The sequence below is a fragment of the Anomalospiza imberbis genome, chromosome 2 (assembly GCF_031753505.1).
Source record: "Anomalospiza imberbis isolate Cuckoo-Finch-1a 21T00152 chromosome 2, ASM3175350v1, whole genome shotgun sequence".
NCBI classification, from domain to species: Eukaryota; Metazoa; Chordata; class Aves; order Passeriformes; family Viduidae; genus Anomalospiza; species Anomalospiza imberbis.
Window position 1 is genome coordinate 3,467,271 of NC_089682.1, and position 19,438 is coordinate 3,486,708.

At 41.4% G+C, this 19,438-nt stretch overlaps 1 protein-coding gene across 9 annotated transcripts in view; it reads right to left on the reverse strand.

Moving 5' to 3' along the window:
* The window catches only part of ERG (ETS transcription factor ERG), a 139,950-nt gene that overhangs the window by 38,867 nt on the left and 81,645 nt on the right, over window positions 1–19,438 (reverse strand). The window lies entirely within an intron of this gene.

The following is a 19,438-nucleotide window of genomic DNA, read 5'->3' on the forward strand; positions in this document are numbered from 1 at the left end:
TGTCAGCAAACCATAAGGTAATATTTGCAGCATGAGCCATTCAACTCCACACCTGCAAGCGCTTCAGAAAATAAAAAAAATTGGTCTTAGAAAACATATCTCCCTCATGCCAAGCTGTGTGCTGTGTTTGGGACTACCCTGCATTTCACACATTAAAATTATCACACTGAGTAGAGCCCTTTCCAGAGCAGGCACGAGCACCTGATTTAAAGAGTTGCCATTTCACAATTAATTCACCTGCAGTTTTTATCTGTCAGCAAAGTGCAGATAAATGGTTTAACACCAAGCCAAGATTTAAAATATGGAAGTAGTAAACTCTTTTATAGATGCCACAGAGATGAAAACTTCCACTCTGCACCTCTCTCAGCCCATCTCAACACCCGAGTGGGCTTCAAGCTGCTTGGTAACAGCTCTGCCCATTCACAATGACCAGAGAACTGCAGCAGGCTCCTGAGTGAAAGTGGACCTCAAAAATCTCATCCTGCATGAGCAAAGTGCTGGAAAATTAATTAAAACACTGAGGGAGCACCAGATTTTATCAGCTGCACCATGAGCTGAATGACGAGGGTGCAGGGCGCAGGGTTGCAGCAGCACAATGATCAGAATACATATTCCTGAATGATTATGTCAACCTTAAATCACCAGGGCTGGAAACAATACAAATATATCCTGCAGATTGTATATTGCATACAATATATTGCATTTTTTAAAGAAACCAGAGCTTTGTATGCTTATTTTAGCACTTCCATCCATGGAAAGAGCTCAAGCAGTGACGTTTGAATGACTTTGTTTTCAGTCAATACAATAGACTTTTCATTCTTTTCATCTTGAGAGTATTGTCAATTATAAACTTTGAAAGCTTGAGGTTTTTTGCTCCTTCATGCTTGGCTGTTAACTTCTAGGCCTTCAAAATGCCTAGAAAACTGGGGAAAATATGATCTAGAACCCTTGAATTTCTATCTCAGCCCAGGGCTAGTCTGTTTCTGCTACTTTGCTTTTCTAGTACAGGACTGTATCAATCTGAAGGAGCAGCCAATCTTCTACTTTGCTTAAAAATATAAACATTTTTGAGTGTTTTTTCAGCAACCTTTCCAGCAAAAATTTGTTTTGCAAAGCGGACTGCAGGTTTGTAAAGTGGCCCAGAGCCCAACAGGAAGGGAACTGAGGCTGCACACACCTGCTAGGAGCTAACAGATCAAAATGATATCAGGAAAGAACCTTGGGAGAGAGTCTTGGGACCAAGCAGTGCCCAAAACAAAGCACTGATCCCCTTCTAGACCATCAGTCTTATCAATTTCTTTATTCCTTTTTAAATCCTTTGCATCTTGGCCAGCCCTGGCAGTTCAACTGGTGTTTCTTCAAGAATTATTGTGTGTTAATCAGAGTTATTCTCTTCCCAGAATTAAAGCTTTTCCTTATCCATAGTAACTACCCTCAATAAAGTTTGGAAACTTTACTGAGAAAATTTTTAACATTATTTTTTTAGCCTTATTCAAAAGATCTGCCCAAGAGTATGGCAACGTTTGAAACTCTTTTCTCTACTATCTAAGGAAAATTACAAAGTTATACATTACATTTATAACTTGTTCTGCTATATTTAATAATTGCTCACGGTGGTGGGTTGACCCACAATAGATATATTTTATATATAATTACACAGTCCTATTTTATATATGTTATATATATATATACACATACACACATATATATGTGGACATATATATATGTATGTATATATATGTGTGTTATATATACATATATACAGATATATACATATATAATATATATATATTACAAATATATATAAAATATATATTAAAAATATATGTGTGTCTATTTAAAAATATATAATATATATGTGCACACAATATATATTTATATACACGCACTCTTAAATATATGTACACATGAACATTTTTAGAGGATCCCACCCTCAATCTCTAAGGAAATTTTAAAGTAAAAATAACTCAGGCATTAAAATACATTTCCCTAAAGCATAGCATGTACCAAGGACAAGCTCATCAGCAAAGTGATTAAAAATGTATGGGAAGGAATGAAGAGGTCTTTACAGCCACTGCACTGAGGAAACCTGAAAAAAAAAAAGGCATCCAAACGAGTTTCCTTTCCAGTGAAGCTTCGTTTTTTAGGAATGCCTGAGAGCATTAGGGAAATAGCACTTGGATGGAGGCCACGAGCTGAGCTCCTCGGTGACCCATCACTTCCCTGCAGGGTCTGTGCGTGGTGTTTGTGCACGTGCACACACGAGGGTGAGCGTGGCTGTGTCATGAGGGGGTCACTCATCTTCCTGCTGGAAGTTCTGCACTTACAGGGCAGTATCAGCTTCAAGTATCCCCTGCCACAAGGAAATCACAGGAGAACAAAAGGTTGTCTGCTGGGTGTGGGAGCAAGTCCAACCAGCTGGCAAATCTCAGATGGTTCACAGAATTCACAGAATCACTGGGTTGGAAGAGACCTTAAAGATTATTGAGTCCAACCCATGCCCTAACACCTCAACTAAACCTGTGCTCACCTTCACATGTACTTAAAACTTTCACTTTGCTATTCAGAGAGCACTGACCACATTCAACTCTTGTGAATCTCCTTGCTTGAAAGCTCCTGGAAATGCTGCTCAAGCCATCTTTATTCCTATGGATGTTTTTATTCACTTCCAAGTGTATTTTGTCTTGATGTAATCCTTCCCTGGGAGGGTGGGCAGGCCCTGGCACAGGAGCAGCTGGGGCTGCCCCTGGATCCCTGGCCGTGCCCAGGGCCAGGTTGGACACTGGGGCTGGAGCAGCCTGGGACAGTGGAAGGTGTCCCTGCCCGTGGCAGGGGGTGGGAAAAAGATGATTTTTAAGATCCCTTCTAACCCAAACCATTCCATGATTCTATAATTGTATATATTTTACTGACTTCTCCACATTAGACAACTGGAATTAAACCATAAATTTATATTGCTTTTTAAAAATTGACTCTGTTAACAGTGCTCTCCACCTTTGCACAGCACTGGAGCAGAAAAATTTTTTGTTTATGTTTTTGTCCCTTCCTTTTCCTCAGACACCTTTTACTCTGGAGCTCCCATGTATACACTGGATATATACAGATGTAGTATTGCATGCCTCTCATGGTATTCCCCATTTCAGGAGCATATGGAATATTGCTCAGATGGGTAATCCTTCTAAATTCAGAATGAACTTTCCAAATATGCCCACTGTGTATGTAAAATATGACTTCCTGTCACGATAACCTTTGCAGTGTATAGCCCAGCATACTTTCCTATAATTGTTTATTATGAATATCTTGATTCATACTTCTGCACACATTATTTTAGTCATCTGCCACAAAACATGACTAATGAAATTAAGACAGGGTTGAATGTCGCAGCATTAAGTCATTTCTTTGGGTGCAAAAACAGGAGAGGGTTTAGTGAAACAGCAGTAAAGTTAAGTTCCTGCTTTTCTTCAAGGATATTTAATTTACTCTGCTGAACCACTATAAAGTAAGGATGTTGTTGTTTTAGCTCAAACATTAACTACAATCAGTCCAAGAAAATGATATTGTTTTTGATATATTGCATTTAGAGAAGTAGCCAAACTAATGGATCAGAAGAAAATGTTGTTTCATACCTATGGCAGACAAAGTGAACATTATTCGTTTCTCCTGAAATAAATCAAAACAGAACCATCCCAAAAGGAAACTCTCACATACACACACAAAACAAATTGCTTTGTGACAGTATAAAAAAAATCTAATTCCATTTACACCAGTGCTTTTGCTTTTAAACTAAGTTCTTATTACTTCATTTAAGCAATGTCTTTCTAAATAAAATCTTCAAAAACATAAAATATAAACGATTACTTTGGAAAATTTTCAACTGTTTCATTATTTTTCCTTTTTTTTTAGAAATCTGCCTCACAAATTTAACCTTTATCTTCCAACTCAAGCCATTTTACAATTGTAGGAGCTTGTGGCTCCTACTGAATCTCACATGCAGCGGAAACAGGTTGTGGCCCATTTTTAATTTTACACGTGAAGAAGAAAAGGAAAATGCACATGACAGTATCTTTGATGTGGTGGAAAGAAAAATCCTGCAGCTTTTCCCTGTGGCAATATTTCTTCCAAACTAGTGATTACCAAAGTTATCAGTCAATCTCCAGACCCTGCAGCTCTGATATTGACTGGTTTTTGCAACAGCACCAACATCAGCTCCAGAAAGACAAAAAAGATCAGCTGCTGCCATGGATGGAAAAGTGAACTGAGAACATCAATGCAAATGAAGAGAATCTCCTGTCCAGAACTGTGAGATCTTCATTTACCACAGCAATAGAAACCTTTAAGATGGTTTTATAAGGTGGTTTTCCCCACACCTCACTAACAAGTGTTCAATACACACTGCTACAAGAAATGAAGCTGGGTGGATGCAAAGCTTAAGATTTGCTAAAAATATATTTTTTTGTTTGCTTTTCTTTGGGCTGTATTGAAAAATGACCCAAAAAATGTCTTTACATACTGTAATCCAGGCCTTCCAACATCCAGGAGAGGCAGAGAGGTATGCAGGCTGTTTCTCTTTTATTGTTTCCCCAAACAAACCCATTTCCTACAAGCTGTTCCCATATCTTTCGTGCCACGTTCAGCTTCCCAGAAAAACAGCAGGAAAACAAAGTGTGAACTCCAAACAACCCATTTCCCCAGAACAATGTGCCACACTAAGGAGAGAGAGAGAGAGAGAGAGATAAAGGGGAGGAGGGCTGGGGGAGGAGCAGGAGGGAGGCAGAGGAGCTGTTGTGATGCTGCCAAGGGACCTAGACAAAAAAAGGAAGGAGGAACTTTTAGAAGTCACAGAGGGGAAGAGTTGTGAGTTGTGTAACTGTAAATATGCAACAGGCAGGTTGCCAACTATTTCAAAGGATTTGAGGTTTCAAAATCGTCGAGGAGGCTTAACTGATTTGCACTCTGGGTCTGGAGCTTCCAGGAACACCTTTACGCGTCTGCGAGCCAGAAACTACCCCATCATTTTATAGACTCCTCAAGCCATACTTGGTCAGCATTTCAAGCTGAATCACTAAGGAATGTAAACAGACACCATTTATGCTTCTCTGCCATCTAATAAAATGAAAGCATGGACTAAATAAAGAGAAATGATAGATGTTGTTCAGTACAAAGGGAAAACCAGATGAGTTTATTCATTTAGTTCCTGGCTCACCTGAGCAATCTCCAACGCTGCTGCTATTCAGTAGACCAGGAAAACCAATGGACTGAGTTCCCACAGGAATAAAAACCATTCATTGAGACACGTGTGATAAAAGAAAGTGATAAATGTTACCACAACATTTTAAAACCCCGTTTCTGTATTTGAGGGAATAAAAGTAAGGAAGGAGCAAATAATTTCAGCCTTTCTGGCTGTGAGGATTATTCAAGTAAGAAAAAACACTAAGCAGAATCAACACAATTGGAATGATCTTCCCCAAACTGTGGCTTGGGCTGATCCCCCAGCCGGGGCAGCAGGAAAGGGGGAATTCTGTCCCTGTGCCCTGCTCAGGTGAGAGCCCGCCTGCAGAGCTGCCCCAGCCCTGGGGCCCAGCACAGGGAGGACGTGGAGCTGCTGCAGAGAGCCCAGAGGAAGTCATGAAGTTGATCCCAGGGCTGGAGCCCCTCTGCTCTGGAGCCAGGCTGGGAGAGCTGGGGGTGTTCAGCTGGAGAAGAGAAGCTCCAGGGAGGGCTCAGAGCCCCTTCCAGGGCCTGAAGGGGCTCCAAAAGAGCTGGAAAATGAAGATATGCAGTGATAGAACAAGGAGGAATGGCTTCAAACTGAAAGAAGGTAAAGTTAGGTTAGACAGGGAAGGAATTGTTTCCTGGGAGGCCGGAGAGGCCCTGGCACAGGGTGCCCAGAGCAGCTGTGGCTGCCCCATGATCTCTGAAAGTGTCCAAGGCCAGGTTGGACACTGGGGCTTGGAGCAGCCTGGGACAGTGGAAGGTGTCCCTGCCCGTGGCAGGGGGTTGGAACTGGGTGATCATTAAGTTTCCTTCCATTCCAAACTATTCTATGAATCCGTGAAATCAAGAATCTGACCAGCTTTGAAGTCTTTGGGTAGGGAGACACACCTTCTGCAATGAAAGAGAAAAATGTGGTTCCTTTATTCTGTTGATAAAAGATGCAAACCCACAGATGTTGCAGTCAGTGCAATGAAAACCCAAACACAACCATTTGTCAGTGGGACCCGGCATGACCATGAAAGGTGCACTCTGCAGAGAGGGAGATGTGGGGCAACACTCATGTCACAATGCGCTGACTTCCTACTGTGCACTTTTACTTAAACTACTGCAATTCTGCAGCAAAAAAGACATTACCAGTGCCTCAAAAGTATTTGCTAACCATGAGTTTTACACAGTGCTAAATGCAAGAGACAAATGGATTCTGCTCTCTTGGGCACAGAACTAAGGCGAAGGATTAGAGAGACCTTGTCAGAAAAGGCTTACAGCTAACACAGAAGAGACACAAGCTGAGGGAAACAGATACAAAGCAGAAGTTAAAGTGTGAGCGGTGTGACTGCCACAGCTGTGCCAGAGGTTATTTTTTCAATTTGAATGACCAGAAAATAATAAATAGTGAAAGGCTACTACACATGACAGGCAAGACGTGGAATAAAGGTAAAGAGAAAAGCCTGATCAAAGGGGAAGGAAAAGCAAAGTTTCAGGTTGGAAGGGATCTTAAAGAACATCTAATTCCAACTCCCAGCTGTGGGCAGGGACACCTTCCACTACCCCAGGGTGCTCCAAGCCCTGTCCAACCTGGCCTTGGACATTCCCAGGGATGTGGCAGCCACAGCTGCTCTGGGCACCCTGTGCTCTCTTGACAAGACAGCTGGAAGGGGGGCTTTTTGTGTTTTATTTTCCCTCTGAGAGCTTGGCAGTTTAAGATTGGACTTTGACCAAGAAAAGACTTATTCTTGTATTAATACATCAGTCAGCTCACCTGGAATACATGCAGCTAATGAGGCTTCTGTAGTTGGGTGTGATTGATACACTGGCAAGGCAAGGAGTTAATTATGATGCACATGGAGGTGTCCAGCCCCAGGCCCAGAATGGTTTGGGTTGGAAGGGAGCTTAAAGTTCATCTCATTCCAACTCCCTGCCATGGCAGGGACACCTTCCACTGTGCCAGGCTGCTCCAAGCCCCAGTGTCCAACCTGGCCTTAGGCACTGCCAAGGATCCAGGGGCAGCCCCAGCTGCTCTGGGCATCCTGTGCCAGGGCCTGCCCACCCTCCCAGGGAACAATTCCTGCCCAAAATCTCATCTAGCCCTGCCCTCTGACAGTTTGAAGCCATTCCCCCTTGTCCTGTCACTCCAGGCATTAGCAGAGTCCCTTTCCATCTTTCTTGTTGGTATCTATGTCTGAACTGAGCATCTGTTCAAAGCATCAGTTTCTCAAGACTGTAATTTTTCAGCCAGCCAAACACAGATTGTTGAGGATTTCACACACCAATTTTACCTAAACAATTAGCAAATTTATTTTGCTCCATCAGAGTTAACAGAAACACTTCACTGGTGTAATCAGGGGAATTCTGACTCTTCAGAACATCTTTTAAGCATATATAAAAGCTTTCTTATAAGATACTTCCAGTGAGACTTAAATCTAAAACAGATCTTTAGAAACCAACTCTTTTGTAAGAATATGGAAAACAGATCTAAAGCTTCAGTAAAGATTTTTGTTTCCTCATGTGGAGTATTTCATCACTGACCACGCATGTTTTAAAGCTGTTTATGACCCTCTGAAGCTTCAGGCTTCAGATACAACTGTGGAGAAAACATTTGCTAGAAATATTTAAAATTCCTGCCACATCTTCTTATATTCTATTTTTTTTTCTACAGATAGGTTTTGTATGCTGAGTACATTAAATATTATATTGGTGACTGTGCCAATATATAACAAAAAACCACTACAGTGGCATGTACAAACAATATTTTTAAGTCAGTTATTTGAAAAATTAGTTCTTATTTATATCAAAGTCCTGAGTTCCCGATTCTGTATTTCTAGGAACATCTCTCATGATATTTTTCTAAGTTTTACAGAATTTTTGAAGTGTCAGTGAAATCATCATTCCTTTTAACAAAAACCACATCACTCATTTTAAAACTTGGTAGCTAGAAAATCTGCATTACAAATTTATCTTTTATCTGAGCACTTCTATTGCCATAAATAGAACTATTTGCAAATAAGAGCTAAGAGCATCTAATTAATAGATATTTCCCAGAGCACCAGAACAGCTTCAGCATTAACTGAGCTTGGTGGCAGCCCATGCAATTTTAGCAGCCGAGCAGAATAATGTCCCATTTCCAGTCAGATGAAAAGTTCTTAAAGGCTATTAATGAAAATTCTGTGGGAAATAGAAAAGCTCTGAAAATCACAATTAAAGTGTCTCAGATGGAGACATTAAAATAAACCAGCTGTTTCTTAAAATACAGAGTGCTTTTTTCACATCTCGGTGAGGATGTGTGGATGGAACTGAAAATTATCTCTCCCAGCCCTCTGCCAGAGTCAGCACCCATCACATGGAATTAAAAAAGCCAAAATGTCCCATCCAGGAACAACAGGACTAAACAAGAGGCTGCTGATGATACATTTGGGACTGTTCCCCCCCTCTTATTTTCATTATTCAGAGGGAAAGATTTTCCCTCATGAGCAAATGTTAGAAACTTTTCAACAAGACCTGAATTTGACGAGTTGGGGGAACTGTGTTTCTGCTAGAAAGGGGTGTAAGACGGTAGTGTGGAGATCACAGAATTATGGAATGGTTTCGGTTGGAAGGGATGTTAAAGATCATCTAATTCCAACCCCCTGCCATGGGCAGGGACATCTCCCACTGTCCCAGGCTGCTCCCAGCCCCAGTGTCCAACCTGGCCTTGGGCACTGCCAGGGATCCAGGGGCAGCCACAGTTGCTCTGGGAATTCCATCCCAGCTCCTGCCCACTCTCCCAGGAACAATTCCTAATTCCCAGTATCCCATCAGCCCTGCCCTCTGGCAGTGGGAGCCATTCCCTGGGTCCTGTCCCCCCCATCCCTTGTGAAAAGTCCCCCTCCAAGAGAGACAAACAGTGTAAAACCATCTCCGTCCTTCAGAAATGCATGTTTAGAAGTAGAGGGCAGCTGAGGATGAAATGAAGCAAAGTAATTGCAATTGGAGTGAAAAAGAAAACAGAGGAAGAGATGAAGCAAAGTGAGATGGAAGAAACCTGGTGAAGGGAAGACCACGAATGATGAAAAGCAGGCTGAAGTCTGTGATGCCAGAGGGTTCTGCTGGTGCCTGGAGCACGGGACAGGTGTGGAATACAACAGTCAGCCAGGGAATCCGGGAAACCCAGAGGTAACTGAGGCAATATTTTGCACAGCACTTCTCTGTTTGCAAATCCAGATTTTTTTTGGAAGCTTGGGCCTCTGTTCTCCTCTGCTTGGCCACCTTCTCATTCATTTAAACAGGCCTGGTGATTGTAAATGGTCTCTGGAACACTGGGGATTACAGTTTATACTGACTGCCATGAAAATTCACAGTGTAATCACTTCGGTTTCGTTTTTTTTCCGACAGTGTCTCTCCGATACGAAGCTGATAACTTCAAAAAAATTGAAAACTTTGTCCTCCTTAGGACATTTCATTACTCAAAGAACTTCCTCAACAGATTTTGTTTACCCAGCTTTCACAATGGTTTGGGATTTTTAGCAGCACTGACTGACACTGATAATTGCTTCAGTTGTTCATGGAATACTGGGAAAATTGTTTTAAATAAAATTTAAATCAAGTCTCTCCTTCTGAGAATCTAGTTTTAGTTTTCTTATCAAGCTTAGAAATTTCATTTTCAGCATCATCCCAATCCCATTTATCACGGATTTCCAAAGAGTTAATTCTGAGGATTTATCAAGCTTCCTTTTCAACAATGGTGGCTGCCAACTTCCATGATCTTACTGAACCTTATGTTCCTCTGAACCTAAATTCTGGAGTCAGCTAAAAACACTGTTGGTTTTCATTTTCAGTAAAACATTTGTGAATTAGAAGGCAGATAAGACAAGCAATATACATATTTTTCCCTGAAATTCCATTATTTTTAAAGCCGTGTCATTTTGAATTCTGAATATTTTTACAGAAAGTTTAACATTTTTTTTCCTGTCACCTTAATTCCAATATCACATCCCACTGCCTTCTACCTCCACCTTGAGACTTTAATATAAAACTTTTTGAAACATTTTAACTCAGCTTCTTACTCAACCTTCTGAATTTCTCTTCTTTTCACTAAGGAAAGAAACAGAGAATTAGGAGGGGGAAAAAAGCAAAGCAATGCCTTGGGGCTCACAGACCCCACTTAATGCTGACCTTTCTCAAGTAACCTAGAGCATCTTTAATTGATCCTCTGCAGTGTAATAAAAGCCTTCAAGCCCCCTAAATTTCAATATTTGGAGGGAACATTTCCCACAAATATATAAATAGAAATGCATTTTCTTTACTTGTGATTATATAATCACAATTTTGTGATGTTAAATTTGAATATTTTCAAATTTTTAAAAATATAAAAAAACTTGGCAGTTACTACACAGCAAATACATTTCTCCAAGAGGCAAAACTGCCAGCTTTATTTCTTGACACCTTCAGGAATAAGATTTAACCAGATGACAAGAAAACACCTGAATCCTAGCTTACAAACTAGAAACATGACCAGAGAGTTTTGGATCAGGCCTTGGGGGAAAAAAGTACTTAAACCCAATGAGTTTTGGATCTGTATCTTGGCTTTTAAGGAAAGATTTCTAGAACTAGAGCCTCTTGCCAGTGAACACTGAAGATTTCAAGTGTTCAAATGTTCAATATGTTCAAAAAATTTTCAAAAATGTTCAAGTGTTCAAAAATTCAAGAAAGCGACCATCAGTTGCTAAATATCACAAGATTCCCAATAAAAATCCTGAGAGCTGGCGAGAATTGCATCTTCCAAGAAGCAGATGAGATGGGCAGAGACCAAATGAATAATCTACAAAAGGAAAACAGTTTTATGAAGACCCAAGCTCAGAAGAGAAAACATATCTGTAACAGAATTTGGTCTGGTCTGAGTCCTGAAAGGTTACATTAAGGATGGGATGAAGGTGTGGGGAAAAAGAAGTCAATTTGAAGACAGCAAATAAGGGAGACCTTGTGGCTCTGCACAGCTCCTGCCAGGAGGGAACAGCCAGGGGGGTCGGGCTCTGCTGCCAGGGAACAGGGACAGAAGGAGAGGGAACGGCCTCAGGCTGGGCCAGGGCAGGCTCAGCTTGGACAACAGCAGGAATTTCCCCATGGAAAGGCTGCTCAGGCCTGGGCAGGGGCTGCCCAGGGAGCTTTGGAGTGCCCATCCCTGCAGGTGTCCCCTGGAGGTGGCACTCAGAGCTCTGGGCTGGGAACAAGGTGGGCATGGGGCACAGCTTGGACCTGGCTGTTTTGGAGGTCCTGTCCAACCTCAATGATTCTGTGATTCTGTAAGATTTCACATTCATGCTGACTTAAAAGGATCTGGACACCTTTGCAGAGAGAAAATTCACACAGAATGAGTTTAAAGTCAGCAATTTGCATGTACATTTCACAAATTGTGCTTTAGCTCAAAATATTTCCAACATCTATTTAATTTTATTTTTTTTTTTAACATGTTGCAGTTGTCAGATCTGTAACCCACTTGCCCACCAAACAGCTTTGGAATTCGTAGTTAAATGCCTGGATCTGAAGCTTCCAGTTCTACATGAAAAAACCAAATCATCTCAGAATCATGGAATGGTTGGGGCTGGAAGGGACCTCAAAGCTCATCCACTGCCACCCCTGCCATGGCAGGGACACCTTCCACTGTGCCAGGCTGCTCCAAGCCCCAGTGTCCAAGCTGGCCTTGGGCACTGCCAGGGATCCAGGAGCAGCCACAGCTGCTCTGGACACCCTGTGCCAGGGCCTCACCGCCCTCACATTAAAGATTTAATTATTTTGCTAAACAAAGATCTTTCCTTGGAAAGAATACATCTGACCACTTTCAATTTCCTTTTTCTAGAAATGTGGTATTGACAAGGAGGAGTTTTCTCACATCAGGTGACTGGCACAACAATTCCTAATTGTGTGTAAGCTTCCCTCTTCAAAACCATCTGAATTCTCACTGAGCACAGACAGCAGGAACTCTCAACTCGATCAGCATCTTGAAAAACAAGATCCTTATTCAGGGCTCTAAGCAGAGATTTAACAACCTCTTAGGGACTCTCTTCTTTTAAAAATAATTCAACCTGGCCCATTAAAAAACTTTCTACTAAACTTGCCTCCTTTGGCACAAAGCACCAGTGATTTAGTTGGCATTGTAAAGATTTACTATGCACTTTTCCTATCTTATTAGAACCAGTAATGGAATTCACTCTCTTGAATTGCTTTGGCTCTGAATGCACAGTGCTGAAGAGGATGACATCCAGAGGTTACATTCCTGTCTACCTTTCATTTCAGCTTTATAACTGGAGCAAGGAAATTTCCCTAAACCCTGTGGATTCTAAATCCAAGGAAAATGCATTTTTTATCCTGCTAGTATGAGAAACCCTAAGAATTCAGCAGTAACGTTATTAAACTACTTGATGATTAAAAGAAAATTAAAAAAAAAAGAAAATTAAGAAATTGTCAGAAACTTGCAGATAGATTTTTTTTAAACAAAAGTTGTTTTTTATATCATTTATTACTTTCGTTGCATGTTTATAGAACAAATTGAAAATAAATCATCCAGTGGATGCCGTGTAGCCCAGGACCCTCCACAGAGCTGGATTTCTTGGCTGGGACAACCCAGCCTGACTCAAAGTTCACAGAAGTCAATTAAGAGACTCAGCACCATCGACAGGATGGAGCTGATCCCAAGCCAGGACAGGAAACTCGAAGGAAACATCAGAGCTACTCTCTTTGTTGCCTTGAATATTTGTTTAGTGTTTCAGAACTTACTGACTAAAGCTGTGTGGCAGAAACCTGGCAGCCAGAGCCTTCTGCCATGTTGTGTTATTTTGGTTGTATCAGAACTCCTGAAATAAACCCAAGAACTCCAGCGAGACTTTTGCGTTCGTGCCGCAGCCTCCTTGAACTCAGTCCATCCAAACGCTCAGGATGAGCCTGGACTGGCAGAGCTGCTGCAGCCTTGGCTAGAAAGGCAATATTGTGCTAAGAACGTGATGTGCCTGGTTCTCCTCACACTTTACATCCATCTCATACCTCTGCAGCCCAGTGGATCCATCTCTGAATGACTCCAGCTTGGAAAAAGAGGGAAATTCAACAGGTTTGCTTAGAGCCCAAGACAGGACTCCCAAAGGTCGAGTTTTTTTCAGTGGTCACCATGGTTTACTGCCTCTCATTTAAGCACAAACTGAAGGCCTTGTCCATCAATCAATTGGACAGAAGCATCTTGGGTTCCACATCTCACATGGGGTGCTTTGCTGGCTAAAATTTTCACCCAAAATACACCTTTGCACCTAAAAAAACAAGTCCAAAGAGATGAGGAGGGACACAAAAAAGGAGCCTACGAGTTTGTGTCCACGAGGAGGGTTAACACAAACACTCCTGATTGTTTCTGTTGTTTATGAATCTCGACCTTCAGAAGAGCTCTGAAATGTGCTGTCTCCTAAAGATGTTCCCCGCCGATATGACACACGCTCTTGCATTGTTTCGCTGCTCACAGGCATTAATATCCCAGAGGTAACCCACCCTTCTCTTAACGGCTGGTGACAGGTCCAATGGCTGAGCAAAAATCAGTTGGAGGAAAGGGAAGTCTTGTCGGAAACGAGATTAATCTTGTAACGAGTGTTCAGCCCTGATAACCCATCTGTGCAGAGAACTGCTTTAACTGGAGAGCAATTAACCTTCACCTGACAAGCTCTGTCCAACCGTTATAAACAACATTAAAGGCACAGGACCCCCCTCGTTTTCCCCCCTTTACGTAGACTAAACAATCGGATTCTGAATTCCATGAAAACAGCAGAGGTAACGATGCCTCGATGACAAATCGCGGGGAAATATTTTAAAAGGTAATGCCTGCATGGAAATAATGTGAAAAATGTCTCTGGCCACCACTCTAGTGAGTTGATCTGATTAGTAAAAAGCAACAGTTTTGAGCACTTCCAAGGGAATACCTGACGCATGAGGAAAGCTGCTGTGGGTACGCCAAAGATTAACAATAATAAAAATTTATGTGAGCAGATAAGAGTTGACTAAACCACATCTGAGGAACATTACTTTCAGGACAAAGTGTGCATTTCCCCAGCACCCCTGTAAGTCCAAAGCCAAGGGGCAACTTCCTAAAGCTTCTTCACCCATGGCCTTGGGAAAGCCACTTGTCATAATCAATCTCCAGCTTGCAGAACCCTCTGTGGTATCTGGAGTTTTGGGTCAGGTGCCCACAGGAGCAGCCCTCCTGTCCCACAGCCAAGAAATCTCCAAGGGATGTGTTCACCCTGGTGTCTGGAAAGGCCTGTGAATGCAGCCTCAGATTCCCAGCCTCAGTAAACCCAGCCAGATTCTCAGATCCCAGATACAGAGCACAACACGAATTTAGCAACCAGAGGAGACAACTGAATGTGGGACTGCTCATCCCAGATGAAAAGGTGGGATATAAATGAAGCCACAACAGCAAAGGACTTCTCAATGCTGCAGGGAAAGGCCAAAATACCCATCTCAGTCACAGTGGCAGAAACCTGGAATGACTCCAGCGGAATCACTGGCAAAACAACACAGAAATTTTGGGCTGAACTCCTGAATAACTTGAGTGAAAGCCTGGCCCCAGTCAAGTCATACTGTTGACTTCATTTTGGCCAATTTCACTCCAGGTTTCATAAATCCTAATTCATTTTTTCATGTGCCTGAAACAAGCTACCCTGAAGTTACAATTAGCAATGGAGGTTTTCTGTCTTAATTTCCTTTCCCTTAGCTCTGAGTTTCTCTTTTCCTTAGCAGAGGTTCAAATACACAGGTTAGTCATGGTTTTATTTCCCAGCACAGTGAGGCAAAACTTCTATTTCAGTCATTTTGGATGAATATGTAGAGCACAGTGGATTGCAAAAAATGGCCATGAATCTCCAAGATCTCCAGAACATGCTCTGAACTATTTGTTGGAGAAGTCCACCTCAAGTGCTACTGAAATGTGTAATTTACTTGGAGATGTACAGAAATGAGCAAAGGATTCAGGCAACAAAAAGTTTGAGGGAGGATTATTTTTCATCTGACAGAATGACAGTGGATTTTGAAGCATCCTGATTCCCAATTATTATAAAATGCAGGGGCACTTTTCCTACCACTGCAGAGAAAAACACTGGTATTTCATAGTCCAGGATAACTGCATTGGTTTGAAATTTATTACAGCAACAGATGCATGGTACATGGGCTTGAGTGTTTAAACAGCATCAGGTAGAGCATTACCTTTCGATGAAACAAGGAGGACTTAGATCTTTTCAGTGAATTAGATATTAACAGATAGGAAGTTCCTATTGAAAGCATTTCCTGTATTGGTAGTCCCTGATTTTGGCAGCTTATCTGGGTAGGAAATGAAGGCAGGAAGTATCTGTCTACAGACCCTTTATCATCAAGGTAATTGCTGTGGCAGCATTTTGCTGTTTATCAAGGTAATAAACAGAGAGTCTAAAAAAAGATGTTTTCCAGCTCTGAAGAATGAGGCTTAAAAAAACCTCCTGCAGTTATGCAAAACCTTCCACGTAGAATTAACGTGCTGCTCCTTGCTGTAAGGAGGGATTTGTCAAACAAAGCATTTCCAGTCTCCTGGGGGTTTTTTCTCCCCTTGTGGCACCGTGTCTTTGTCTGCCCCCCTCTCACCCCTGTCAAACCAGGCAGGTAGCTTTAAAGAGTCCTGCCACTTCCCGAAAATAGGGATCCACCCCTTCCTGCAGGTATTTGCATAAAGCCAGTCCCTGTCATCTGTTGGCAGCACACACCTTTGACTAAGCAAGTCAGCTCCTCTCTCAGGGTGACAAGGTCACGCCAGCCTGGTGACACCACTTCCCACCCAGGGCTGGAGATCCACACCACAAATAAACAGCATTGCAAGGGGAACACATCACATCCTAGGCATTCCTTCCACTCAGTATTCCCAAAAGACCTTTTCCCTTGTCCACTCTGAGTCCCTCAGCCTAGCCCTTAAAAAAAAGTTCACTGTTACTCATCATTCTTTTTTAACTTTTAATGTTCAATGACATTCTTGCGACAAATAATTGGCAGTTCATTCATTTTACTTTGAAACAAATTGGATAATGATAATTACCAGAAGAAGTAATTTGCTGGTTCATACACAGCAGTTATTAAAATCCATAGTGAATTTTTAATTTTATTTATTAACCACTAATATCCCTTTGCTGAAAGAAATGTCCAATCTTTCTCTGTGCATGGTAAAAATTGGTACCCAGTGCCTGAAGATGCATTTCAAGGAGAAAGGTAATATTTGCAAGCCAAATCTCGCCAGATTTCCTAAAACTTCTCCCTCTGTTCACCGTTATAAATTATTTACAGGATTATGAAGTCCTTCTAAGGGAGCAGGAATAAACTGAGGGACACAGCACTCTCCAACCTCAAGCAGGCTTGCTTAAAACATTTAAAACAACTCCTCCAAAGGACACATCCATTCCTTAAGGAAAGGACTGATGCCTTTTTGAGATAAGTGCTTCAAAGTTTTCCTATTTTTGTTGATATTTTCAATGCAAAAATTTCTTCTGTAATACACAAATATATATCATATATATATATTATATATATGTATATCAAGGACAGCAGTGTGGCTGTATAATTATCTTTGCAAAGAAATTATTTTTTCAAAGATGGATCTGATAAAAATCCCATTGCAGTCAATGAATTAGTTACCCTGTCAAGGTTTGGCACTGTGATATTTTCTGCAGCATCACCCTTACTTTGCTAAAATTCATAACACAAATGATGCAAAATAAAATTTTCTTCTTTTTTTTTTTTCTGATTTTCTAAGTAATTCTTTTGGCTTGATTTAGAAACTTGCATTACAAAGGCTACTTCTTCCTGAGTAAACAGCATTATATATTTTTATTGAATTATAAAGCATCTCTTGGAAAAGAAATATCTTTTTTTTGGCATTCATATTTTGCAAAACTGCTTCTGTGTTTATCTTCCAGCAAGTCATTCTCCAAGAGCACTTGTTTCTTTGAACATTATTTCTGAAAGGCCTTTTGTAACACGGGGAACTTGCTGAAAAACATTTTCTTAAGGGATAATGTAGTTCTTGTTCAGGAAAAACAAACAAACCAACAAACTCAGACAGTCAAACATATGCATTTTCCAGCTGTTGTTCCTTGCCTGGGGACTTAATTCTAGAAAGCAAAAGCTTTACATTTCACTTGGTTTTGGCATATGAAGACACAAACCATATTGAGTTAAATGACTGCTGATTAAAAGCAAAAGAAAACAACACAAAAATCCCCCCAAATAACTTCTGTTCATTTCTGCCTTGAAATTGCACATTTGTATTTGAGTCAGAAATACCGCTTTACCTGGAAATGATTATAGCTCTGATTCTACTGCCTTTATTGGGATAAAACCTTCATCAAATCAGTAGAAGTTTGGATAAAGGAGTGGAGGATCAGGGTAAGTGCTTTATGGCTCTGTTGCTGCCTCTGGTTCACCAGAGCACTCAGGTGTGTGCTCAGCAAATTAAAATGTTTAAATGTGCAACATCACCAAAGCCAACAGAAGGATTTACAGCCTTTGATAAAGTTAACAAAGTTAAATATGTCAAAAACTTAAACAAGTTAAATATGCCATTGGATCAGCTGCTAACTGAGATGAGGAAAAAAAATATAATAATCTTTATAATTGTTCTAATGCAAGAAACAAATGTACAAATTACTGTGTCAGCTCTGCTGGACTCAGTGCAGATGCAATCCTCCAAACAAAGCCTTAAACATTTCCATATGCCAAGAACAGATTTATTTCTTAACTGTCTCCAGCTTTCAGAAGCATTTGAGTGACTACCTGGAGTTTCTAAAAGAAAGTGAGAGAAAAGTAATGCTATAGAGACAAGCACAGAATAAGATTCCTCAAAAAAAAATTAATCTTGCCTCCTATATTCTGCTTTAATCATTGCATCCACGCCCTCAAGCCTCAGAAACCACAAAGATTCTCCTGTCCTTTATCAAACACACAGACTTTTTCTCCCTGAAATCACAGATTCCATGTGAACATCACTTCAGAAAATAAGAATGAAGAGTGGATACGAGCATATTTAGGTGTAAGTTAAAGAAATATCCACAAATATATCCAATAAATCATTATAAAGACAATTTAATGAAGAGTTTTTCTAAGAATAAGCACAATGGCACTGGCAGGCGAAGAGAGAAACAGAGCAGGGCTTGAACATGGCAAGGAATTAGAATTCTAGTTGTACTTTTCTATTTAATGGGAAAAAACGCCAAAATGACCTGCAGGTTAACTATTTTTACTGCACCTCAAGGTAACTCTTAAATAATTTTTGCTCCATTCTATTAAAAAAAAAAAAAAGCAAAACACAAACAAAAGACTGATGCCTAAATCAGGTATGTTCTAAAATTGTATTTACAGTAATTAGTGTGACTAATAAATATAAATAACTGCATTTATTTGATAATGTTCAGCTTCAGTGCTCTGCACTGCTGTGCCACCGCAGAGCTGTCAGACACCACCTGAGCCAGAGGGGAACCTGTCAGCACTGAAATCTTCACTCTAAGGAGACTTTTTCCACTTGAAAAACCACATTTCATCCTTCAAAATGCCAAAAAACATAACAGAGAGCTCAGCTGAGTGTGCACCAGGTGCTGGGATATGAAATATCAACCCAAAATCCTGGCTGGGCAGGCACCTTGTTGCACCACCTTCCTCTCCACAGCTTCTTGCAATGACCTCTCCCCATCCAAGGGAGAGATCCCTGGCCTGGGCAAGGATGGTCCAGTGGGGAAGTCAGGATTAATATTATTTATCCATGTCAGAGCTTGGGGAAAAGGTGCTGCTGCCTCACCCTCCTCCTCCTCCTCTTCAGGACAAACCTCGCACCACGGCACTTTCCCCTTCCCGGGGAAAAAGGAACGGGGGGCAGCAGGAGGAGGGCACGGGGTGAGGAGAGAGTGATCCCCTGGGAAAACCCTGCTCAGGACGTCAAACCCAGCACCCAAAAACTCACAGCACCCAAAAACCGACAGCACCCAAAAACTGACAGCAGGGTTTGCCTGCTCTGACCCCAGTGAGCCCCAGTGAAACCAGCTGGGTTCCTGCTGAGCCCCAGTGTCCCACGGGTCCTGCTGCAGGGTGGTGAGAGGCAAAGGATGAATCAGACACCCTGCCTGGAAGGTCACCTGTGCACGGGTGCAGGTTCCGAGAAGTCTCTGCCCTGTTGTGAACAAATACAGAACCATTCACATCCTAATTCTGAAAT